This window comes from Eptatretus burgeri, chromosome 2 (assembly GCF_056783735.1).
Source record: "Eptatretus burgeri isolate ZD-2024b chromosome 2, Ebu_testis_v1, whole genome shotgun sequence".
In the NCBI taxonomy this organism is placed as follows: domain Eukaryota; kingdom Metazoa; phylum Chordata; class Myxini; order Myxiniformes; family Myxinidae; genus Eptatretus; species Eptatretus burgeri.
This window is the reverse complement of record NC_140962.1, coordinates 149,824,104-149,851,124: the sequence shown is the minus strand read 5'-3', so window position 1 is coordinate 149,851,124 and position 27,021 is coordinate 149,824,104. Positions and strand designations below refer to the sequence as shown.

Sequence of the window (27,021 nt, the reverse complement as noted above, 5' to 3'; positions counted from 1 at the left end):
AAGGTTCCACAAAAACACAACACTTATACTTTACATTCCTACTCTAAGCCTTAACGACACTATTCACAGGATATTTACACTTGACCGCCTCCCCCAGTGGATGCTAATAGACCCAGCGTTACCTGGGGAGCCAATTTTCAAATTTGCTTGCCCCAAAATTATGCGGACATCATGCCCTTGCTGCACATGTCAAGTTGTGCGGGATCGAGTGGGACTCATACATCTTCACAACACTCACACCATGGTCATCATCACATTTCTAGGTCATGGTCCTCATTTTAATCATGCAGGCTGAATCCCGTCGTGGCCGTGGGGTGGGTTACCACAAGATGATGGGGGCATCTCAGGTGCAACCATGCCCACAGGTAAGCTCTAGTCCAACCCGGACGTTTCTCCGCCCCGCTCCCTTTGATTCCCTCCCCCCTGGTAGCCATCAGCTCTAATCCCGTACAACACTCTGGAAGGGGTCTCACTGGCTCTTCTGGCTTTCCTGGGTCGCCAAGGTCCTACCCGCCTTGGTCGCCCAACCAGACCCTCTCCCAGTTGCCTCCAGACACTGTCACCATTAGCCACCAGGTGGTGAATCTCCTTGAAGGGGGTCGCAATTCCCGCTCACCGTGAGCCTCAGCAATCCCTGTGGACAAGCACATCATCCCCACCCACAAAACCCACATGACTCCCCCACCCCATCGGCCTTACATGTGACACCTGCATTTCTAACACTTCGCCGACCATGACCTTCCCTGTTACCACACCATGTCCAATAAAAAATCAATGTGTGCACCATACATTTCACTTCTTAACTTAAAACAACTCACACAGCACTTCTCACCCGATACACGCACCAGCCATTGGACAGCCACTTGTGCCCGCTTTGTTACCAATTACCCACTGTCCCTATTGTCACTCTAAAACCCAGCAGAACTTACAAACCCATGCCAATTTTCCCACAATTCACTATTTTCACCAAAGGAGGCACTTCGCCACAATCTCAGCAGCCGAGCATGGTCCTATATGCTCAGCTCAATCTAGTTTCCCCGACCCCCGACAGTGATCTCCGGACCCGACCTATAAAAGGGCATCTCGGATAGACCTGGCGGTTCAGCAGGAGGATTCATCCTCTGAAGCATTTGGGTAATGCCAATTTCTCCCAGCCCCCCTCCTTGATCCTGAATCTCCGCCTGTCGGATCGTCACCGATGGCCTCTCTGGCACCCGACCCGGCCGACTCCACGAGGCCAGCCTGGCTGCGCACTCAGCCACTCAGTGAACGGTGGGTGGATCCTGTAACTCCACTAGCGCTCGGATCTCAGGGTCAGGAAGAGCAGCTAAAAATTTCTCTTGTGCCAGTCTGTCCCATGCCTCCACTGTAAGGTCCCGATACGCGATACTGACTGATTGGTAAATGTCCTGTGCCAGCTCCTGCATTGTCTCACCCGGCTTTAATCTGCGGTGCTGGAGCTGGGCCCGCACCAGATCACAGTTCGCTGCAAACCCAAACCGACGGCTCAACGCCTCGCAAATGTGGAAGCTGGTCAACATCCCCTCCGCGATCACGTTTAACACATCTGCGGCTGGTCCCCACAACGTTGCCACCAAATTCCCTGTACGTTCCCGCTCATTCCACCCGTTTAATCGGGAAATACACTCAAATTGCGTCAGAAAAGCTTCAAGGCTCCCTGACCCGTCAAAATTTACCAGGGGGATCACTTTTATGGTGGCCCGCTCCTCAGTTTCTCCCTTGTCTGAATCCAGCCCAGGGATCAAACACCCTTGTGGCTGCGTATCCAATTTCAGAGCCCACTGTGGCCAAAGACGTTTTGTGGTGAGGGTCTCATGGGTCAATTTCACCTCCTGTTCCAAACGTTGAATGGACCGATTCACCTCTTCCCGCAGGATCTTCTGGGCCTGCACAACCTCCTCCAAGGCTCCGTCGCGAGTTTGTAGCTGCTCCTCAACCAACCCGGACACTCTACTTACAAAAGACGGCTCTACCAGGCCTTTATCCAAGACTTCATCTTGGCTCATAATTTTATCTTGTTCGTCCAAACGAGCCTCCAATCCTTTTACCTCCTCCGCCAAATTCATCCCTTGCTTCCTCAGCTCTCCCCACTCTTCAACTTGCAGCTGCATACGAGCATCCACACAGGCACGATGACGTTCCAGGCTTTCATCCACTTTATCAACCCGAATGTTCGTTGCATCAATTTTATCTACCAATTTTTTTCGTATATTTTCCCCCTCCAATGTAATTTCTACCTTTGTTTCCTCCAATCTATCCTCGAATTTGCTTTGTATTTCTCCCAATTTAACATCCGAACACTCCTGCATCTCAGTTTTCATTTTCTCCATCTTTTCCCCCAATTCATCCCTCATTAAATCAATCCGTGCACCCAACTGTACCCCCATTACCCTCAATTGATCTGTCATTTCTGCCCCCTGTGCCGTCATTTTTGCCATTTGTGCCGTCATTTCTGCCCTCTGTGTCACGAATTGATTTGCCATTTGTACCGTCATGTCCGCTATGAAACGTTCCAACAGTGTCTGGATCGACATCGCACCGGTTTCCGGCGCTGCCGGCCCGTTACGGGCGATGAAGCACGGTCCACGCTCGGAAAGGGAGAGGTTCCAACCCTACCCCGTCTCTCCCTTCTTCCCCCGACTCGCTGCCAGACACGTGGCCTTCCTCCTCAAACATCTGCACATCCGCCATGGTGCAGAAGTCCCGTTTGCCGCCAATTAATTTAAATTTGAAAAATCCCGCCAAAATTTTCCCGCGCTCGCGTGCTTTTCTGCAATAATTTTATATTCCAATTCGTGGCGAGATTTTAATCTTGGTATATTCTCCCGATACCAAATATAATTTAGAGGGGTTCGAACATCCAAAACCCTGACACCAATGTGACGTCCATGGGACTTGAACAGTCCCGCCAACGTAGAATGAGCCGAAACGATGGAGGCGGTTTATTTATTTATAACCCAAACATGGCGGTTCTAATCGCTCTACCGCAAATGGGACGAGGAAGGTGGCACGAGTCACTTTTCACTGAGTTGATGATGTTTATTTGTTTTTTATTATTAACCAGAAATAACAAGACTCGGCAAGAAAAGGGATCCGGGGCGATTCGAAGGGATGGTATGGGATCGGACGTGGGGAAAACACAGACAATTCCAATGAATATACAGATCTCAAACCCTCGAAGGTGCCAAGTACACACACACACACACACACAAACCGTAGCTATTTCTGGTGGTCAGGCTGGACCGTGGTGTGGACACAACTGTCCCTGGATTGGCGTCGGACGAGCTGGCCTTGCTCTCGTCAGGGGGGCAGGAGAAACCGTGGTGCTGTCGACCTCCTGGTCCTGGCCCAAGTCCGCTCACAGCCACCAGGGAACCAGTTCTGGCGCCAAGTTGCGAGCAGGAGAGAGAGGCAGGTCCGCCCGCCATTCGACCCCGTACTCCGAGTCAGCAGAACCCCAGAACCCCAGAACCCCAGAACCCCAGAACCAAGGTGAGGCACGAGGCTCAGCAAGGCTCCAAGACACAATGAAAAACAGGATCGAATCAGCGCAACAACAAGCACGCTTTCAGCACAACAACCTCCACCCCCAAAAAACACGATCTTTTTGTCCCGATCTTCTTCCTCTTCCTTTTTGACCCTGAACAGAACCTTTTTATCCTCCCGTCCTCATCACTTCCAATCGAGCCGTTTTATTAGCCCACCGCCGTCGCCTTCCGCCAATCGTGATCACGGGGCGGAGCCATCCGCAGCACTATCCTGTGACGTCACGGCCAGCCTCCAGAGAATACCAAAAGGGGTTTACGCAGACACACTTACCCCATCCCGTGTCCTATCTAATTACGTGACAATTATCATTTCCCCCTTGAAGAAATGGACATTTACTAGACAACTTATCACCACTGAATTGCTACTTATTACATCGAGATCCTGGTACACTCGAACAGCATGGCATACCTAATTAAACATCCTAATTACCCTTTGAATGCATACCCCCCCCCCCAAACGTAACAATATATATATATATATATATATATATATATATATATATATATATATATATATATATGTGACATTGCTTTTCGGTGAAAGCTCGTCAAGGCTTCTGGGATTTATACAGTATGGACTGCAGTCGTTAATCACACTGACTCCAACCTGCCGATTCCCGAAAAATTGCCGATATCGGCCAAGCTTGCGCGCATGTGTGCGTGTGCGTGTGCGTGTGCGTGTGCGTGTGTGTGTGTGTGTGTGTGTGTGTGTCACAAAGCATGACATATTCTCTTTGATATCTATCTCTCTATATCTCTATCTCTCTCTGCATCCGGATGTTCATTATGTCTGGACGGTGGTTATGTCCAGGCAGGGTTTGTCTCTCGGTGGTATTCATCTCCGGATGGGTCCGGGTGGTATTCATCTCCGGACGTGTCCGGATGGTAGTTTGTCTCCGGACGTGTCCAGGCAGTGTTTATGTAAAGAGGAGAGGTTGTGTTCTGGCGGTGTTTATGTCCGGATGAGAGATTGTCTCCGGACGTGTCCGAGCGGTGTTCGTCTTTGGACAGCTTGGCTCTGAACATGTCCAGGCAGTGTTTGTCTCAGGACAGCTTGGCTCCAGATGCGTCCAGGCGGTATTTATGTCTGGGCAGTGCTGTCACCGAATGTATCAGGGAGGTGTTTTTGTCTGGACAAGAGTTTGTCTCGGATACATATCTTCGAATGTCTGGATGGTGGTTATGTCCAGGTGGGGTTTGACTCAAGACATATCCGGATGAGAGTTTGTGTCCGGGCGGTGTTTAGGTCCACGGGAATTTGTCTTCGGACGTGTCTGAGCGGTGTTTAGAGTTTGACCGATATAAAATGGATTTCAAACATTTTTTTGTTTCCATCTTCACTGTTATTCCATGCAGAATCATTTTGATGAGACACTATGAATTTGAATTGATGCTCCACCACATGTCTGCCTTCCCTTTCCTCCACCCCCACCACTTCCTCATTCTACTGCCCTTCTCGCTCCCCCTCCCACCTCTCTTTCCCCCTCCCTCCTCCATTTCCCCCCAGTTTGCCACCCCCCCCGCCATGCCAGTGTTCCCGTCAGTGAAGTGATGCATGGTATTTTCAAGTGTAAAACAAATTGAGTGCATTTTTATATTTTTATTCAAAAGTCTAGATTCTGGAGGAGCTCAATCAATGGGTACAAAGGAAGCAGGCAGACAATAACTATGGACAGTATGGAAAGAGTTGGTCAGTGAGAGTTGAAGAGAATGAGGTGTGCTTTGGGGAAAGAATAAATTAATGACATGATTGAAAGATGCGATAAAGTGCACGAGGCAAGCAACAGACACGGGAGTCAGTTGGCTCTGGACTCGACTTCCTGCCAGGAGATAGACAGAAGAAAGGGAACAAAATTTGCGGCTCGAAATAAATATAGGTTTTGCTCGGAAACGCAAACCAAGGGTTGAAAAGACCCTTCCATGTCCTTTTTAAAGACAGCGTGGGATAAGGTTTTCCATGAACTCTTTTGAAGTGGTTTAGAAGGGAATATGAGGAATAAAAACGATGAGTTGGAGAAAGATGAGGAGAGAGCACACACAGATGGACATGGAGAGAAGAAGAAATTAGACCACGTGGAACACGAGAAATGAGTAGAACAGAATATTCAAGGATGTTTGAGACTTCGAGTGTATCAATGAACAAAAGAGATCTCAAAAATGCATATTTTATTATGGCTTTGAGGTGAGGATAAAGCCATGATAAAAGTTTATCATGGCTTGAAGGTGAGGAGGATGGGAGGGAACGAAAATAGAGAGAAAGGAATGAACAAAACAAGACAAACTCAAAATGAGGATCACAAAGGAGGGAACAAAATGTGTTGGGATGAGGAATGAGATGAGGAGATAAGGGGTGAGGAGATGAGGGGGAGAGGACTGAAAAAGTGAGGGGTATGGCTGTTTGAGAAACGATTCAATCAGAAGAGGGAATGTGAAGAAGATATACAGAAAAGAAAGTGAGAAGGAAACAAAGATTGTGATTTGAGATCTGGAGAAAGAAAGCAGACCATGTGTCGTAAAACAATTAACAAAACAGCGTTTGTCAAGATTTAAAGGAACTTAATGAAGTTTGTGTCCCACTAATAATACAAATGGAATTTATAATGACCCTCCTCCCTCACTCAACCCACAACTGTTCATTTATAGATCAGAAATGGGAAAGGAAATCAAGGGAGGAGAAGAGTCAAGCACATGATGACAAATGAGGTGGAGGAGGAGATTGGGACCATACTCTGTGCAGAGCGTTGGTGCTGCTAAAGCAGTCTGCTTGGCTATTGGGCAAAATCCTGGACTGGTCGCCACTCCGACATAGTACACCAGCATACTGGCACTCATTTTGCCGACCTCAGAAGGATGACAGGCCGAGTTAACCCCACCTAGTATTAATTCAACAGAGAGCAGGATTTCAACTCAGGACCATAGGATCCAAAACATGCCAACCCAACAATTAAGCCAACACCAGACATATACATGACGACAAATGAGTAACCTGAATAAGTCACATCTTGTTCACCCCCTGTGTCCACTATCATTTTTCACCATCATTTTTCCATGTGTCTGTGTCCGTCTCTGTGTCCGTTCCCTCATCCCTGCTGTTGGCATTCCCCTCTCTTTATTTGGTTCTTTTTGTTATTTTTCATCCTGGGTCAGTTCTCTTCTCACTCCTCCATAAGCCTCAACTGCACACAAACAAAACAACAAAAATATGAAGACATTCAGGACTCATAAGAACAGAAATTAACACAACATGAAGCAAAAAAAAAACAACAGAACTAATAGGGGGGGGGGAACTTTTATCATTGAAGGAGCGAAGTCAGCCTCGTCTGCCTTGTGAGAAGCCAGAAGCGGAAGATCTTTTAAGGATAATCTCCATCTTAAATAAATATATAAATGGTGAGTGAGTTTAAACGGGAAGATTGGAATAACCTTTCTTTCCTTCAAGCTGCAGTGACGATTCCAGGTACACTCACATAAAGTGGGACATAAAAACACCATGGAGACGACAAGTTTGGTGTTTTTGAGAATGTTTTTGTGAAGTGTAAACAGTTCGACAAGGTGAGGATTATAAATATTGTTGCGGTATTCGCGCCCGCCGGCGTGCTGACGGCCACGTAACTCGAATCGCGGCACATCGCCCACCGGACGGACAATCCAGTCGTGACCCTCTCGGACTAACGCCGGGAACCAGTCACGGGTGGACCTTTCGGTCTCACCGCGATCGAGCCAATCAGCCCCCGCGTGGGATAGGGTTGCTCGCCAAATTCGACCTACCTAAGTACCCACGCGGAGGGTAGACCGGGCGATCGCACCTCGCCGCAGGTCGACTTCGGACACGGGCCACTTAAGCGACCCGTTCCGTACTATCAGAATAACCGAGCGGTGTTATCGTCGACCTCGACGGTACGATTAATTATCGGGCGTACTCAGCCCACTACCAACCCTTTACGTGAAGGAAGATGAGGGTTCAATGGGAGAAATGACGAAGCGAAGCGGGAAACAGTTCAACAATAAAGCACATTTATTCGCGACGAACGGAAAGCACACATATTCAATTCCACCAAAAGCACACAGAAAAAACACAATTCCATTTACACAAAAAGCAAATATAAAAGCGAAAACACAATGCAGAGCTAATACCGACTACCGAGCACACGGCAACACTTATACAATTCTACTTCACAGACGGCGCCGACAACACATACCCAAAACCAAGGAAAAGAAATACCCTCAAGGATGAGGCGGGCCTGAGGCCGAGACCGGGTCGCGCCTACCCGTCTGGTGATGAGACGCGGAGCGGCGATGGCGCCCCAACTCCGCGGACCTCGCGGACAGTGTCTGGCAGGGGGTGGGAAAGGGGCCCCCTTGGTCGCACTATCTCAGCGCGGGGGGAAACAGGAGGGGGTTGCTGATGCTCGGGGTATAGAGGATCTTTATTATGTGCGACGAGCGTCTCCACCTCGGCCAGGTCGCGCTGTCGGCCTCCCTCGGGTGCAGCTTCCTGCACGACGCGAGCACCCCCTCGTCTGGTGTCGCCGCCTTTCCACAGCTCCGTCCCCTCCGTTCCGCACACGACGAGCAGCTCCACCGCCCGCGAAGTCTTGACCCTCTGCTTCCGACTCTCCTACTCTCCGCCTCTCCGCCTCGGGACTCTCCGACTCTGGACTCTTCTTTGGACTATCCCCTTCTCCACTCCCCTGACTGACGAACACGGTCCTTTTATCGCCCCGTAGCTTCGCCTTTGACCCCCTTCCTTTGACCTTTCACCTCGCTCCCCATTGGCCCGAGAAAAAGTGGGCGTGAAGGCTTTTTGATCCACAAATTTGCATATATCGATCGTCCTGGAGGCGGGGCCAAATCGCCCCTCGCTCACCGATTGGACGGCAAAAAGTGGGCGTGTGTCGTTTTTGATCCGTTTTTGAAGCACAAAATCCGTGATTTTGTACACGCTGTTCGACGCGCGCCCTGCACGAGTCCAACACCGGTACCCACAGCGGGGCAAGAACGGTGGCGATGCTACGGTTGCGAGGTGTGACGTGAAGGTCGTGGCGGTTGTGGTGAAGCGGCGTTGTGGTTGGTGGTTGATGTTGTGGTTGTGGTGGTAATCATGGCGGTTGGTCCAAAATAAAGATAGTAAAAGAAAAACGGCTATCCTGAAGAGTCGCAGCTCGCATAAATGACATGTATTCCCACTAGACAACGGGTTTGGGCCTAACTACACATGTACTTACCGAGATACCTCACCTAAGGGACCTGAATGGTGGTTTGCGAATTTGGTAACCACAACACTACCCCCTCCCCTTTTTACAGACTCGTCCCGAGTCGTCAAATTTTCGTGTGCCATCATGTGTAGTTTTCCCCTAGTACATTTTACCTACGGATCCCTGAGTGCGACATTCATGGTATTCGTGTCCCCAAAATAAATAACCTGAGGGCTGCGTAACTACCTAAACAAACTCACTCACACGGACGACTTAAATAAAATTGCCGGCGCTAGACAGACATGCCGGGGGCGCACTCATATTTACAGTACATCTTACCTTAACTTACAAATTTTACACTAAACCATGGCCCAGGATCACTGAACTCTGCAAAAGAAAAGCAGTTAGCAGGGAGCCAGGCTGCCCACATGCAGTCTCTGGCTCAAACAATGCAGGTGACAGGGAACGTGGCTGGCTGCTCACACGCAGTCCAAGGCCTTCCCTTTTGAACTGAACGCAGTGAACCACAACGGTGCATGGGCTGCACAACGCAGTCTCCGTGCCAGCTCAAGTGGCACACACAATGAGCACAACGAATGGATGGATGGATGGATGGACCGAATGCAGTGAACCACAACGGTGCATGGGCTGCACAAACGCAGTCTCCGTGCCAGCTCAAGTGGCACACGCAATGAACACAAGGAATGGATGGATGAATGGATGGATGAATGGATGGACGCAAACACGGTGCACGGGCCGCCACTGCAGGCCCGTGTTGTAGCTGCCAACAGGGCAGTTCTTGCAGCTTGCAAACTGTTGCTTTCTGATCCTGGCGCACATGGAAACGAACAGGGGGGGCAAAGCAAAAATTGAACGGGGCTGGTGAACGTGGGCAGTGGGCATGGCATGGCAAAGGCAGCAGGCAAACACAGCCCGCAGAAGAAGGCCGCTGCAGGCAAACACAGCCGGCAGATGAACTGGCCGGCACAGGCCTTGAAGAAAAACAGCCAGCCGGCAGATGAAGTGGGCCGGCACAGTCCTTGCAGAAACACAGCCAGCCGGCAGATGAAGTGGGCCGGCACAGGCCTTGCAGTAAAAACAGCCAGCCGGCAGATGAAGTGGGCCGGCACAGGCCTTGCAGTAATACAGCCGCCGATGAAGTTGGCCGGCCTCCACCTTGAAGCAAAACACCAGCAGATGAAGTTGGCCAGCCTTTGCCGTTCAATGGAGGTTGGTGGAGGGAGTGCGGTGGTGCTGGCCACTTGGAAGGCGGGCTCGGACCTACCTACCTGTCTCCCTCCCAACCTATCGCCTTTGCCTGTCACTGTACATACCCACTCCCTTAATTTGTCAAACCCCAATTTAGCCCCAACCTAATTTTTTTCTGTTGTTTTTATTTTTACTCCCCCACTATAAATCGTCCCCTAACCCCCCTCACCGTCCTTGTTCGGCTAACCTATCCTGTCACCTGGGCTACTCCCAACCCCTACGTTCCCTTCCGGGAGGGGAATAAGGGAGTGCTAACGTCCTGTGTCGAGGCCCAACTCAAGCCTCAGAATGGCCTTCCCAGAGTTCGGCGATCTTAACACCAAGTGGGTCCAGCGGCCCACAACGACAGCGAGGGGATGGATGGTGCGGAGGGGTACATCTCCTAATCTACCCTATCCATTTAACCGTTAAACTACCCCGGGGCTTTCAACAAGCGCCTCTCGCTTAAACTATTGGTTCTAACAACCCAGATTCCCGTCGCCTGTGTTGGTGTCCTCACAATTTCGGGCCTCGCCCCCCAATTTTCTCTCCGTGCCCTCACACGGTCTCCTGGCTAGGACACGTGGCTCCCTTTGGCAGGCACGACCCTCTGCCGAATCTCCCGCTATGGCACCCCCGGGCACTACACTGCCTCCGAGCCTACCAGCTCCCTAACACCGGGGAGTGCCCCCCATGGCACCTCCCCTGAAACGCACACGTGGCAGGCCGGCCTCCCGGGCCCCTTTCCGAGGGTCACCCGTGCCCACAACACTGCCCACGCGGCTAATGGCGCCCCGGGCCCCCGCACCAAGCAGGCGCACCCGTGCCCACTACGCTATCCCGACCCCCCATGGGCCCTTGGCCTACCACGGCCGACTAGCCTGGTGCCCGGGGTACCCACTCAGCGATACTCACCTTCGCAGCCACGCTCCCAAGCCCGTCAACAGGGCTCCTGCACCCTCCAAATGGGTTTCGAGCCTACACTCCCACCAACAACAAAACGACCTCCATTTTTCAATTTGACTAACCCCGCTAACTCACTTTACTCTGACCCCGGCGGCCCTTGGGCGGGAGTCACTCCTCCCCCCAATCACTCATCGCACCATGCATTCCCCATTCACTCCATACACACAGACCCGCTGGCCTCACTCACTCACCATGTACTCACCTCACAACTTTTCAACACACTCACCGCTGAACTCTGCCATTCTTCTAACTACATCCCCTAACTAACTCGTGCTCCCACGTCGTCCCTTAAACTACAGCACGTTCCATTTAACACTACGTAGCTAAACTACGTCCCCTCTACACATTCACTGCCTGTCACTGTCTCAAATGTAATCCCATTTTATTTCCCAACCTAAATCTGGCTACAATCCCTCTAACTAATCCATTCCACGGACTCCATGAGGACTTACCCCTGCCCCATGAAGTCGGTCTAGCTAAGCTAACCCTTCCCCCTAACTAGTTTTCATCCTGTGCCCCGGCCAAGGGGGTCTTCCACCCCTTGCCCAGGAATCCTGTACACCCGTAAGTGAGGCTTGCTTTTCTTTTTTTTTCATGCGCAGCACCTGCGCGGCAACTCAGAGCTCGCGCACTTTGCACCTGCCCGTGACGTCATGCAGCTGCACGTGTACCTCGTCCCTCCTTGGACGGGACCATCCGGCAGAGATACCCCTCCTGCCGGATTCCAACCCCACGTGCAGCCATGACGTCACCGTGCGCATAAAAAAAAACAAGCCCCACGTCTCGAGGGGTTCCCCACGCGAACACATGTGCTTTGCCCGTTGGAGCTTAACACACACGATCGCGTGGAGAACCCGTCCGGTCCAAATCCGTTTACCTGCCTAAACTTTGTCCGTCCGCGGGATCGGCAAATCCACCGCGTGCGTTTCCGGACCGGGACTTCACTCTCGCAAGCGAGCACGTGGTGGTCTCGTGCGTTGCACAGCACGAACCGCGTGCTCACTGCTGGGCGAACCCGGCACGGTCCCCGAAACAACTACAGCCGCTACCCGGCTTTCTCTCCTCTGTCGCCGTCTCCGTCTCCATTCCACACACGCATACCTGCGTGTTACGACGCACACAGTCCACACCATTAAACTCACACCGGGAGACGCGGCTGCGTGCTCCCGCATGCCAACCGACATCTCCCTTACATACCGCTCTCTCACACACACGGTCTCCCTTGCATACGGCCGTTCACTCACGCGTGCCTCACTCACACACGCGGGGGCACTCAACCGCGGTGCCTCATCCACACACCGTGCCTCACTCATACACGCGGGGGAACTCAACCGCGGTGCCTCATCCACACTCGGCGTGCTGGGAAGCACGTACCCTGGCACCATCGCCACCACACCACTCACACACGGGGTCGCTTCCACACACGGGGACGCACTCACGCCTTGCACCACACACACAGGGACAACCACACTGGGGATTTGTGTCCCCACAAGGGTCTCCGGGGCCTCTACACCCCCCAAGCTCTCCAAGCACCTGTCCACAGCACTCGTCCCCTCAACCTCGCAAAGCACGACCGAACTCACCTGGTCGTGACTCGCCTCAAGGGGGCATACTCCCTCCCCTCGTTCCTGGAGGAGGCCATCCAGGTGCTCGCACTGGGTCTCTACCCAGTCCGCCAGCTCACCCTCACTATCCTCCACTACCTCCGTGTGTGTGTGCGTCACTTACCCCGTCCTCACCGTGCAGTCTCTCCTCTATCGTTCCCTTCCCGGCTACCGTCACTGCCAACTCTTCACCCTTTACCTCCCTTGTCTCCACTATTATTTCCGTTGTCACGGCCTTCATGCCCGCCTGCAGGCATCGGCCCATGTTCTGCGTCGCACCCCACAGTTCTTTCATTTGCTTGTTCATGTCTTTCATTTCGTTTTTTATTTCCGCATTCATTTGTGCCAGCATGGTGAATAGCTGGGCCATGTCGGATGCACTCAAGTGAGCCGTTTCGGCAGGGGTTGGGGAAGGGTCTTGGTGGAGAGGGGGGGGGGAGGTGTCATACACCGCGGCCGCTGCCGCACCCACCTCGGGCCCTGGGTTCAGTTGGGCGAGTCCGTGTTCCTGCACAATCAACATTTCCTGCTCGGGGATTCCATCCTGGACCATGGATCCTAATAATTCTACATCCATTTCTAATACCCCCGGCTCCCGCTCGCCTTGAGACGCCATCTTGCTTCTCGTGAAGGGTTAATTTGCTCGCTCGTAATTTGGAGGGAATCGGGGGTCGCTTCTCTCACCCCTGGACCGATTCCCGTGAATTTAGCCGGAGACAGGAGAGCCCGTTTTCCTGTTCTCCGATACCAGTGCCGCGAGGAGGGCGATGAATTTATATCGCACGACCTGACACCAGTGTTGCGGATTCGCGCCCGCCGGCGTGCTGACGGCCACGTAACTCGAATCGCGGCACGTCGCCCACCGGACGGACAATCCAGTCGTGACCCTCTCGGACTAACGCCGGGAACCAGTCACGGGTGGACCTTTCGGTCTCACCGCGATCGAGCCAATCAGCCCCCGCGTGGGATAGGGTTGCTCGCCAAATTCGACCTACCTAAGTACCCACGCGGAGGGTAGACCGGGCGATCGCACCTCGCCGCAGGTCGACTTCGGACACGGGCCACTTAAGCGACCCGTTCCGTACTATCAGAATAACCGAGCGGTGTTATCGTCGACCTCGACGGTACGATTAATTATCGGGCGTACTCAGCCCACTACCAACCCTTTACGTGAAGCAAGATGAGGGTTCAATGGGAGAAATGACGAAGCGAAGCGGGAAACAGTTCAACAATAAAGCACATTTATTCGCGACGAATGGAAAGCACACATATTCAATTCCACCAAAAGCACACAAAAAAAACACAATTCCATTTACACAAAAAGCAAATATAAAGGCGAAACACAATGCAGAGCTAATACCGACTACCGAGCACACGGCAACACTTATACAATTCTACTTCACAGACGGCGCCGACAACACATACCCAAAACCAAGGAAAAGAATACCCCCAAGAATGAGGTGGGCCTGAGGCCGAGACCGGGTCGCGCCTACCCGTCTGGTGATGAGACGCGGAGCGGCGATGGCGCCCCAACTCCGCGGACCTCGCGGACAGTGTCTGGCAGGGGGTGGGAAAGGGGCCCCCTTGGTCGCACTATCTCAGCGCGGGGGGAAATAGGAGGGGGTTGCTGATGCTCGGGGTATAGAGGATCTTTATTATGTGCGACGAGCGTCTCCACCTCGGCCAGGTCGCGCTGTCGGCCTCCCTCGGGTGCAGCTTCCTGCACGACGCGAGCACCCCCTCGTCTGGTGTCGCCGCCTTTCCACAGCTCCGTCCCCTCCGTTCCGCACACGACGAGCAGCTCCACCGCCCGCGAAGTCTTGACCCTCTGCTTCCGACTCTCCTACTCTCCGCCTCTCCGCCTCGGGACTCTCCGACTCTGGACTCTTCTTTGGACTCTTCTTTGGACTCTCCCCTTCTCCACTCCCCTGACTGACGAACACGGTCCTTTTATCCCCCCCCCCCCCGTAGCTTCGCCTTTGACCCCCTCCCTTTGACCTTTCACCTCGCTCCCCATTGGCCCGAGAATAAGTGGGCGTGAAGGCTTTTTGATCCACAAATTTGCATATATCGATCGTCCTGGAGGCGGGGCCAAATCGCCCCTCGCTCACCGATTGGACGGCAAAAGTGGGCGTGTGTCGTTTTTGATCCGTTTTTGAAGCACAAAATCCGTGATTTTGTACACGCTGTTCGACGCGCGCCCTGCACGAGTCCAACACCGGTACCCACAGCGGGGCAAGAACGGTGGCGATGCTACGGTTGCGAGGTGTGACGTGAAGGTCGTGGCGGTTGTGGTGAAGCGGCGTTGTGGTTGGTGGTTGATGTTGTGGTTGTGGTGGTAATCATGGCGGTTGGTCCAAAATAAAGATAGTAAAAGAAAAACGGCTATCCTGAAGAGTCGCAGCTCGCATAAATGACATGTATTCCCACTAGACAACGGGTTTGGGCCTAACTACACATGTACTTACCGAGATACCTCACCTAAGGGACCTGAATGGTGGTTTGCGAATTTGGTAACCACAACAATATCTTCAAATGTTTCAAGCATGATTGGGTTAAAAACATCAGGATGTGCTGATAATGTGTTGATTAACATCAATATAGTGCAACCTTTTTAGCAGGTCCTTGGAACCCTGAAATGGAAGAAAACAAAGGATGAGATCAAGGTATTTGAATGAATAAATGAATGAATGAATGTTTCTTTTCATTTATTAAATACTCGAGAGATCACCGAACATGACACCCTCCAGTTACATACTTCAGTTCAGTTAAATACTTCAATTTTAATAAAATCACGATTTCAAAGATCATCAAAAAACAAAATCCAGAAGTTTAGCATGTCTGGAGCAGTCTTATTCATCACCCTTATTCACTGTAATAAGACGATGTTGAGTCACAGTTTAGGAGATCGAGGTTTTATTGATCACCAAAGAACACACCATCAACCAGCATCGTGCATCACCATGTGGCAGATTCTTCTTCACCCCTGATACTGCACCCTCTCACATGCCACACCCTCTCATATTGTTAGGTTCTGCAAAGCCGGCACTCCTCCTTGGCTATAGCATACAACATACAGCGATCCCGAGGCAGTTCTTTCATTCGTATTCGTTTTAGATACCCATTCCCTCAAGTCCCGTGGGTTTATTGGAAAAAAATGCATTGCGAGGGCTTTTCGGCAGGTCTCTATTTCTATTTTTATCTATTTTATTTCACTTTACTTTGCACACATGACTGCTCCTTCACGCATGCAAGCACGCCACAGACCTCAGCAACTTACAGCTACATTAGCATTTGCCGCCAAAAACCCCATTCAAACCATATCTGACCATTAGAAGTGCATTTACAAACCTTCTCACACGTCATTGTTGAGCTGTCTTGTTATACATTCTGTCTCTAATCTTGTCTCATCTGCTGAGGACGTAAAGTGCTAAGAGAGTGACCACACAGACACACACATCTTCCCATTTTTCCTTCTTTGCACCCCACCACAGGGTTCGCCACCATCTGCTTGAGCACCAGCGTCCAGAGCAGTCAGGCTTTACACCAAAGAGGTCAACGATTGACCGTATCCTTGCTCTTCGTGTCCTCACTGAACGCAGACGAGAGTTTCGGCAGGGGCTGCTTGCAGCCTATGTTGATCTCTGTAAAGCGTTCGATTCAGTGAATCGGGATGTCCTCTGGAGGATTCTTGGTCTTCGTGGGGTGCCACCGAAACTGATCGATCTGATGTCTGAACTCTACTCTGGTACTGAGAGTGCTGTGAAGTGTGGTGGTACCGCCTCTGACTTATTTCCAGTTGTTACTGGAGTTCGTCAGGGATGTGTACTTGCCCCCACACTTTTCAACACTTGTATGGACTGGATTTTTGGGAGGATGTCGGAGAGATCAAGTTGCGGTGCATCGTTTGGCAATGTCAAGATCTCGGACCTTGATTTTGCAGATGATGCAGTCATCTTTGCGGAGACTTTAGACATCCTCTTGGGGGCCCTCGAGGTGCTGAATGAGGAGTCGGAGCCGTTGGGATTACGGATTTCTTGGGTCAAAACAAAGATCCAGGCTTTCGGTGACATCTTGGATGCTGCTGTCCTGTCTGTGTCTGTTTGTGGTGAGGATGTTGAGGTCGTGGATGGATTCACTTACCTTGGCAGTGATATTCATGTCTCCGCAGGTTGTGAGCCGGAGGTCAATAGACGTCTGGGTCGGGCCTGGGGAGTCATGGATTCACTGGATCATGGGGTGTGGCGCTGCCGGTACCTGTGCGGGAGGACGAAAGTCCGAGTCTTCAGGTCCTTGGTACTTCCAGTCTTGCTCTATGGGTGCGAGACTTGGACTTTGACCAAGGATCTGAGACGGAGACTTAATTCCTTTGGTACCAGGTCTCTTCGGAGAATCCTTGGCTATCGCTGGTCGGATTTTGTGTCCAACGAGCGGTTGCTGAGAGAGACTCGGATGAGATTTGTTACCTGCATAGTCCGTGAGCGTCAGCTGCGGCTGTATGGACATGTGGCTCGTTTTCCTGACGCTGATCCTGCTCACCAGATTCTCTCAGCGAGGGAGTCTCATGAGTGGAGGAGGCCAGTGGGCCGACCACGTGCCTCATGGTTGCAGCAGGTTGACCATCATCTCAAGGAGATGGGGATGGGCCTGGCATCTGCCTGGGGGATGGCCAGACGGAGGCCCCTGGAGTACCGGCGGAAAGTGGACGCAGCGACGCGCTGTTCTGGCACATGCTCCCATACCTGACCTGACACCCCACCTTAACCTCATATCACACACCTTAGACACCCTTCGTTTTCTTCCATCCTCCCCCTCCTTAGTGACTGAGAAGCGTGGGCCTGTTGGCTGTGCCAAGTACCATTGAGTTTGTCAACACCTCATAATTTCTTTCTCTCTCTTGCTCTCTAACTTTCCTCTGGCTGTGTTTCTGATGGTGCCTGTCTTGTATAGTGAAAAGATTGCAGAAGTTCTTTCTATCGGAATAAATCTGCTCATGTCCTTGTGTCTTTGTAAATATTTGCCTGCTGGTTGCTTTTTTATTGTAATAAATTGGCTGTGTTAAAAATGTACTAAACTCGTCACATCTTTTCCTCCATTGATCGAGCAAAGTTCACATGCTCGTGTTAGCCGGGAAGTTCCACCCCACGTGATTTGCTCTTGTTAGCCAGCACAGACTTACTGCATCGCTCGGCAGTAATCCAGGTGTGCACTGAGAGAACACATCCCATGTTAGTGCAGCCGTCCACAGGTAAGGTATCACGTGTAGTAGTGTAACCTTGCCAGGATTGGCAGTACCAATCGGCGTTCATGGTTGCTCAGCAACCCGCAGGCGCGTGAAGTAACAAATAGTGCGGTAGATAAAAACATGAGAAAGGAAATAACTTGCACCAAAAACTTTAACATTTTCACGCTCAAGCTGACGCTGACACTGACGCTAACACTGGGGGTATCGCTATAGCTCTCTGTTCTTCGAACAGGCGAGCTAAAAACTAAAATCTCACTTCATGCATGACCTAAACACACGTGGAGATGCATTGACTCACCTTTCTAATCCATTTTATAAAAAATAATTTGAACCACTGTAACGTACCCTGTAACTATATTATTGACCATGACATGTAACGGCTCCTCAAATTATGAAGGATTTTACTTAAATGATGACAGACTCCCCCAAAACCATATATTTTAAGTATTATAACTTTTGTAATACGTTTATGATAAAACACACCTGTAAAAATGAAATGGCCTCCAGGTCTTGGAGTGCTGTTTGCATAGTGGATTTTCCTTGACGTAGAGACTCCATCTGCTGCTCCAGTTTCTCTCTCTGCTTCCCAAGAAGAGAAAGCTTCTCCATTTTCCTTTTGTTGATTTGACTCTTCATCAGATCCACAGATTCATTCACAAATTGGCACACCCTCCTTCGCTTCTCCTCCAACATGTCTTCAGCATCTCTGCCTGATTGCTGGGAGGAATCATTGATTGAATTATTCAAGAATTAAGAAGAAACTTTCAGATAAAAATATAGAAACTAAAAAAAGGTACAATTGATTATGTCTGGATAGGATCAGATCACTGGTTACAGGAGTGGGTTTGAATGTAAAGTTAAGTGGGCACTCTTATCGACAAAGCTTATTTGGTCTGGGAATCCAATGGGAGATTTCAACTTCCAACAAGTCGAAATTAACATTGAAGGATTTAAATTTATTGGTTTTAAAAATTGATGCACATGGAGGAGGAAAGTGAAAATAAAAATATCATTCAAAGCAAATGCATTGATGGATATACATCTGTCCATGTTCGATCTCAAAGGTCGCACAAAAAAAAAAAAAGCAACTAGATGGTATTCATGGAATAAATACCGCACACAGTCTTGAGAAGGACTTGGTGTGAGCCAACTCTTGTTTTTTAAGGTTTTTTTTCTTTTTCTTTGATCAAATATGGCTGCCAGACCATGTGACCAATGACATCTTTATCAAAGCATATTTCCCATTAGTAGTTGATCAATTTGTTACATTTTGTATTAATCAATTAAGTGGTTTCTCTCCAAAGATTTTCAAAGATTTTCCCTTCGATCCAACATGGCTGCCAAACCATGTGACACATGATTGTAATTTTTATGAAAATCCTGTACAAATTTCAAGTCAATCAGATGAATATTGAGGATTTAGAAAATTGGCCAATGATTACCTTTGGCCTGTGATGACCTCAAGAGTGACCACTATATCACATCGTCATATAACATGTGGTAAAGTTTCAATTTCTTTCACTAAATGTTTTTCGAGTCACGCTCTTAACAAAATACAGACACGTCCGACATATGAACATATATATGCTACCGGACACCGATCGGGTGGGCGGGGGGGGGGGTGAGTCTTATCAGGACTATTTTTCCTCACTGTGACATTGCCCTTTGATATTTGACCAAATTATTAAGTAGTGTTCATCATATATGATGACCAAAGCTCAAGCTATGGACGAGGCAGACAAGAGTCGCGCGCACGCGCGCACACACACACACACACACACACACACACACACACACACACACACACACACACACACACACACACACACACACACACACACACACACACACACACACACACACACACACACACAGCAAAACCCCGTCTCCTGCTGTGTGGCAGGGGGTTGTTGGGGGAGGGTGGCTAATGAGGGGACTGTTGAGCTGGAAACTTTCCTCATCAAGATCAGATTTGCATTTTTAACATCCAAAGCAAATGGCCTCTTTCTCTCTTGTTACTTGGCCAAAAAATGTTTTGAACAAGTATGTTGATCACCTCCATTTGTTTTTGTTTGTTTGTGTGTTTGTGTGTCCACTCGCCTCCAGCCCAAACCGTTCAACCAATATTCTCTAAATTTTCACAGATTAATGTCACTGACCCTGCGACGGTCCTGCATTGAAGTTTTTTACAATTCGGTCTACCGAAAAGGTCAACATAGACCAAAAGGCCAATTTGAGCCAAATTTTCTAAAATCCTCAAATTTCATCAAATTGATTTGAAATTTGAACAGCATTTGCACATCAGGTCAGTGAATTCAACCACCTATTACTTTTGAGGTCATCGTTGGTCAACATAGGCCATAAGGTCAACCCAAAATAGGCCAAATTTTTAAATTGTTTCTAAAATTGTCAATTTTCATCTGATTGACTTGAAATTTAAAAAACATTTGCATATCAGGTCGATAGATTCAAGCACCTATTAATTTTGAGGTAAACGAGGGCCAAAAGGTCAATTTGGGCCAAATTTTCTAAAATCCTCAATTTTCACCCAATTAACTTGTTATTTGAAGAGCATTTGCAGATCAGGTCAATTCATGAAATCACCTATTAATTATTAAGTACATATAGGCCAAACGGTCAATTTGGGCCAAATTTTCTAAAATCCTCAATTTTAATCCAATTCACTTGTAATTTGAAGAGCATTTGCAGATCAGGTCAATGAATTAAATGACCTATTAATTATTAAGTAAATATAGACCAAAAGGACAAAATAGGCCAAAAGGCCAAATTTTCTAAAATCCTCAATTTTCATCCAATTCACTTGAAATTTAAAAAAAAACATTTGCATATCAGGTCGACAGATTCAACCACCTATTCATTTTGAGGTAAATATAGGCCAAAAGGTCAAAATAGGCCAAAAGGTTAAATTTGGCCAAATTTTATAAAATCCTCAATTTTCATCCAATTAACTTGAAATTTGAAGAGCATTTTCATGTCAGGTCGCTGAATTCAACTACCAATTAATTTTATGGTCAAAAGGTCAACACAGGCCTCATTTCTAAAATTGATTGATGGGACCAAAAACAAAATATATCACGATAATCTCAAAAGTTGTGTACGAGTTATGACAAAACAAGGTGGATGAGTTGAACAGGTGACAAGAACAGGCGGATTGGATTTTGGTTCGGATCCAGCCCATCAGGGGGATAGAAAACATGAACTGTTCCACCTGGCAGAGGTATGCCCTTTGCCGAGTGTCATTCTACTTTGTGCTGTTTTGCCAAGGTGTCTCTCTACGACTGATTTTTCATTTTTTAAAGCTTTTATTGACAAGTAATTATCAGCTCTTTCCTGGATTTAAATATGGTGAGAGGTAATAATGGACAGTTGAGAGAGCAGGAAGAGGGATGTTGAGCTGAACTCAATAGTTGTTTATATATAGATATATGACAAAAGCTCAAGTTATGGACCTTCTTTGGCTCTCGAGTTATCGTGGAACCCAAATGAAAGTTCTGGCGTGCCCTTCCATACGTGACCAACATATCAGAAGCTACTACTCATCTGTAAGTCCCGTTTGAAGTCGGCATCGCACATAGACCTGAGGCTACCATTAAACGCATGATCATGCAACCAAAAGACTGATTGAATCTGGAGGACAAATCATCTGTCATTTATAAAACAAATTGCAGCAACTGAACAGCCCTCTACATTGGAGAGACCTCGAAGAGACTAAAGACAAACAACACGAACACCAGTTCGCTCCACGGAGAAAGGATCCGCTCTCCCAGGTCGCAATGCACAGTATCAGACAAGACCGTCAATTCATGTTCACTGAGGTTGAGGTGATCGGGAAAACGAACAACCGAACGTTCAGACACATGCAAGAGACCTCGTATTCGAATGACAATGCAATTAATAGACATCGATTTACACCCGACTATCAAGCATGAAGTCACCAGCTCAAACATCCATAAACACACAACACGTGCTAATCACCCCGAACACTTTTACAGAACGTAAGAAGCAATTGGTTAATCGATAAAGTGATGTAAATTCAGGTGTTATCAATCAGGATGATCAATCTCTCAGCATTATGCATAAATGGCACCGCATGTGTTTTCTTAATCTGATCTCCGATGATAGGCTCGAGTGAGACCTTGAAACGTTCGACTTTTAAAACTTTCGTCCCAGTAATCGATATATATAAGTAGGGTGAATATACTGGTTCTGGCTCACTTTTCCCCATGTAAATGAATGGGGGATTTTCAGCGATTCCTATTTTTTCCCTAAAAATAAACCCCCTTTTTATCCCAAGGTATATTTATTTGTCTCCCCTTTTAACCTGGAGGTTGAACCTCATTGAATTGAACACCTGGGGGTTGAACAGCTCACTCATTGAACCTATAAAGATTTGTTCATTCTCAAATTCCTTCAATAGTTTAATTTTCTTTGCACAATAATCCCCATCTAAAATATTGACAAACAAAACATTTGAATCTTTATATTTTTTAAGATACCCCTTTTGTGCCATTACGAAATGATAAACTTCTCTTAATGCTCTTGTTTGACCACCTCCTGAGCCACATATCATTTTGAGATTATAGTAAATTGTTTTTTCATTGTTCAATTGATAACCATCAAAGTTTTCAGTCCATTCAAGGATATTCATTTTTTTCTTTACATCCTCTAACTTACTAGTTTTTAAATTGATTCGCTTATTTGTTTTATTTACCTTTGTTTTAGTTATTTTTTCAATAAGACTTATTTGATATTTTTCACATTCATTATGTTTTCCATTTATATACCAAGACTGAGATTTTCTCCACTCTTTAGTTTGATTAATACTTGGTTTAACCATTTATATATTGCGAAAAAACGCGGCGGTAGCCCTTAAAAAACCCTAACCCATCTTCCCATCATTAAAACACAATCTATTCTATTCACTCTATCATACAATATCCATATGGAACACAATCTATTCCATTATCTAAAATAAATCTTATCATCAAAGGCTCCTAATGCCTTTTTATTTACTTCTTCACGATATATGTTATGTTTATAACTTCTTATTGTATTCATTTTCCTATATTCTTCTTTCTTATTCATCAAACAATTATAATAATTTCTAAAAGTTATTGATTTCTTTATTACATATTTCTTTATTCCCTTTAACCTCTTATCAATCTGTTCACCATACTTATAAGCATATGCCTTTGCTCTCAATCCAATAAACTCACTCATTACTTTTCCACCCAACTCATCCTTAAACTTACCAATAACCTTTTCATTCTTTTTGGAAAATAACTCACTCTTCTTGCTGAAATTACTTGTATCATATACTCCAATATTTTTCTTCATATCTTCATAAACATCATCAGTTTTTATATCTAGGATAAAACTATCAGTGTCCATATACAACAATGAAACATTTTCACCATACTCTTTCTTTAAGTCATTATACAAATAATCATACATCAATATCTTTGATAAATCAAGAACTGCTGTTCCAATATAAATTGGTTTATCCATTACAATACTTTCCTTTTTCATATGAATTGCAGAAAAGTTCTCTGAAAAACCTCTTCTCTCTCAAAACTTGGTTTATTTATCAATCTCGAAGCTTCTTTCCAAGATGTTGTGAATCTAATGTTTTGCCTGTTTCTAACATTTTCCATAGTCTTTCCAAATACAGCATTATTCATTAATTTATAAAAGTCCCCTTCAAATTTTACTTTTGTATTTGCTCTCATATCTGTATTGAATTGAATATACTTTTTCACCCAAGGACTTTGTTTAAATTTTAAAACTCTATGAATTTTAGCTACTCTCAATTCTTCTCTCAAAAACTGTTTTAAGCTTCTCTGATGTAAAACATATCCCTCTTTATCATAGAATGTTGTTAATAACTTTTCTGTTGATTTGCCTTTAATATTAAAACTTTTTATGATAATCACTGAACCATTCTTTCTTTGGGGTTTCTTTCTCACATGCAAAAGGAAGGTCTTTATGCTTATTATGAAGAACACTCGGGTACCTCAAATCAACTTCAAAATAATAACCTTCTTCTTCGTCATTCAATTCCTCTTGAGAAGAAATAACAATATTCATCAAAGCCTTTTCATAATCCTTTTCTTCCACCCACTCTAATTTACCATAAGGCAGAGATTGAGACATTGCCCATCCATACAAATTATTAGCATCAAAATACATCAAATAATTACTATCTTTTTCACTATCATAATTTGGGAGATATTTATTATTTGCTTTCGCATATCTTTTTGAACATACTTGTGATATTCCACCTCTCTTGGACTTCTCAATCATCAAAAGCATATCAACATCACTGATTAAATCTATATCTTGTTTTGTCATTTTCAACATTGCACTCCAAGCTAAACCAGGAGCTGTGAAATAGTGAGCAGGATCTAATCCATAACAATTTTTATTATGACAGTGTTCTAAAAGCCTCAAACACATCAGCTAACAATAAAACATCTGTTTTTAGATATAAATCATGATATTCTCCAAGGTTCTTTATCTTAAATATTTTCCATATTTCTTGTGCGTGTTTATATTCCTTATCACTTATCTCTTCTTCATAAAGGTTATTATAGAAACTTTCTTTTGAAGGAAGTTGTGTTTCTTTAAATCTCATAAATGAATCCATATAATCATAAGGATAAATTCCCTTACTTGTAAGAATTTTCTCTTTACTTTGAATTTCATTCCTTGTTTGAATTTCCTCTCTCGTAAGAATTCCTTCTTTAATCAGAATTTCATCTTTAATCTGAATTTCCTCTTTAGTTAGAATTTCATTCATTGTTCGAATTTTCTTTATAATTAGAATTTCATCTTCAGTTAGAATTTCTTCATTAATTAGAGTTTCCTCTTTACTTTGAATTCTCTCTTTAATCTGAATTTCCTCTTTAGTGAGAATTTCCTCTTTTGGAAAGAATGAATTAAGATTTGGAAAAGAGTCCGTGGAGCTTAGATTTGATGCGAGGTAGGCTAGTGGTGTTCCCATAAACTTGTAAGAATCTAGAAACCTAATACGAGTTAAAGGTTTTGTGAATATCATTTTTGAAAATGAAATATACTTTTGACTTGTGTTTGTTATAGCAGAAATATTCCCTGGTGTTTTTGAAAGTTCATTTATAAATAGATGTGTATCATAGTTGGCGCTGTTGTGAAGAAAGACTGGAATAAAAGAAGGTAATTTATAATTAAGATTACAACAGGAATGAGCGGGACCTCTATATTTACCAGTAAGATGACAATGGTCTCTAACTTTAGACTCCTTAATTTCCCCCTCACAAATATGACAGATATTGTTCATTCTAAATTCTAATTTTTCTTCTTTGGTTAATTTCATCGGTTCATTTGTTTCTTTCATTAATTTAGTGAGTCTTATACAATCCTTTTCTAATCGTTTTACAAACTCTTGTGAAGCATTTTTTCCACGATAATGTTCAAGTTTGTTATACTTTTCTCCAACAGATGATTTGATATAATAACAGAAACCACAAGGAATATGTTTTTGATATTTATTTGTATATGGTTCTTTTGGATTAGGAGAAGCAGTATTTATCTTTTTAAGGATACATTCAAAATCAGCGTATATCACAAATGGGTGCATGATAGATTTATTATAATCTTCAAAAGAAATCTTTTCACCAGGTTTAGGCATTGTAATTACAGCTGATTTATGATTACTACAATATTTTGAATGTTGTTCTAATCGTTCTTTTGTATGAAATGAATTAAGACATCGCTTACAAGGATATATTTTGTTTGCTGTTCTGAATACCTGAGAAGAGATTAATCTTGATAAATTATTGATGTATGTGTAATGTGAATTCTTTCCAACACTAAAATATAAAAGGTCAATGTGTGTTTCTTCATTTTTATAGTTGTTTGAAATTTTTAATATTTGAACTTTGTTTGTATCCGTTAATCCATATACATTAATAGAAAGATTATTCTTTTTCTCAAATTTAGGAATATCTGTTAGTGGCATTGGGAATTTAAAATCTTTAATGTCCAAGGTATTCTCATATTTCATATATTGTTTTACTCTTTCTGAATTACATTTTGGTGGATGTAAGTGAGCAAGAACAGACCAGAGAAAACATTTATTATCATTGTTCTTAATATTAACAACTGCCTTCTTTAGTTTTATTTCTTTTGGTAATTCAATATAAGAAGAAGCTTTAAGAGGGTTTGATTTTTAGAATGTGTATATCTAAAAAGATGATTTTTTTAATATTGAATCCACTTCCTACCACTGTATTATCAACATCCTCCTCTTGTCTTGATAGTTCTTCATAAACCCCACTATTCAAAAAATCTTGAAATGATGTTATAAAATGAAGACCTGTTCTCATATAAGGAGTATGTTCTTCATCTTGTCTTTTCATATTCATTTTCACTCCCATATAAAACTTTAAAGTTTTCATTTCTTTTAATGTCTTTTTAATAAATTTTTCAACATCCGGTTTCACTATTTCAATTGATTCAGCTATTGATGATGGACCGGGTTCTCCAAATTGAAAAATCCTTATTTTTATATGCCCTTTAAATGCCCCATCAGTGTTTTCAATATAATAGTCTCCCTTTACTTTAAACTCATTTTTCTTGTGTTTTTGTGATTGAAGATGTTTATTATAACTACTCTTCAAAACATCCTTTGAACAGATATCACAATGTTTTCTTTCCAACTCAAGAGGAGATATTTTATGAAACAGATTAAATGTGTGTTTGTTGGTTCGGAGGTGTTTTCTATAATGTTTATATTCGTGATTACAAACATCACAGTACGTTGTATTCACCATATTTATAGAATAAAACTTTGCTTAAACTAAAATTTTCTTGATGAAAATTTCGTTTAATTTATAGGTGAATCTGTGCTTAAAAACATTTTATCCTCCAACTTTTTCACTTAATAAATACAATGTTTCAAGACACAAAAGACAAGTTTCAATCAATCTCTTCATCTGTTAAAGATACTGAGAAATATGTCAAGGATGTAAAATTGAACAAAGATAAATATAACAACTATTGGATAAAAACTATTATGGTAAATAATATGAGTTCTTCAATTTCCTTCAGTGGAAGGGCTTTTAGTATACGTTGGTAGAACATCAATTAAAGTATCTCTAACAAAAGTTTCTCCTCTCCTTCTAGTAATATATTCA

The 27,021-nt window shown here is 45.4% G+C and overlaps 1 protein-coding gene and 1 pseudogene across 2 annotated transcripts in view; one reads left to right on the top strand and one right to left on the bottom strand.

Moving 5' to 3' along the window:
• LOC147033529 (zinc-binding protein A33-like) overlaps nucleotides 1–27,021 on the bottom strand; it is a 276,088-nt pseudogene that overhangs the window by 39,968 nt on the left and 209,099 nt on the right. The window contains exon 6 of the transcript XR_015051391.1: nucleotides 15,193–15,215. The product of XR_015051391.1 is annotated as a zinc-binding protein A33-like (transcript). The remainder of the gene's footprint in view (nucleotides 1–15,192; nucleotides 15,216–27,021) is intronic.
• Nucleotides 1–27,021, top strand: part of LOC147033530 (E3 ubiquitin/ISG15 ligase TRIM25-like) — a 295,818-nt gene that overhangs the window by 243,483 nt on the left and 25,314 nt on the right. The window lies entirely within an intron of this gene.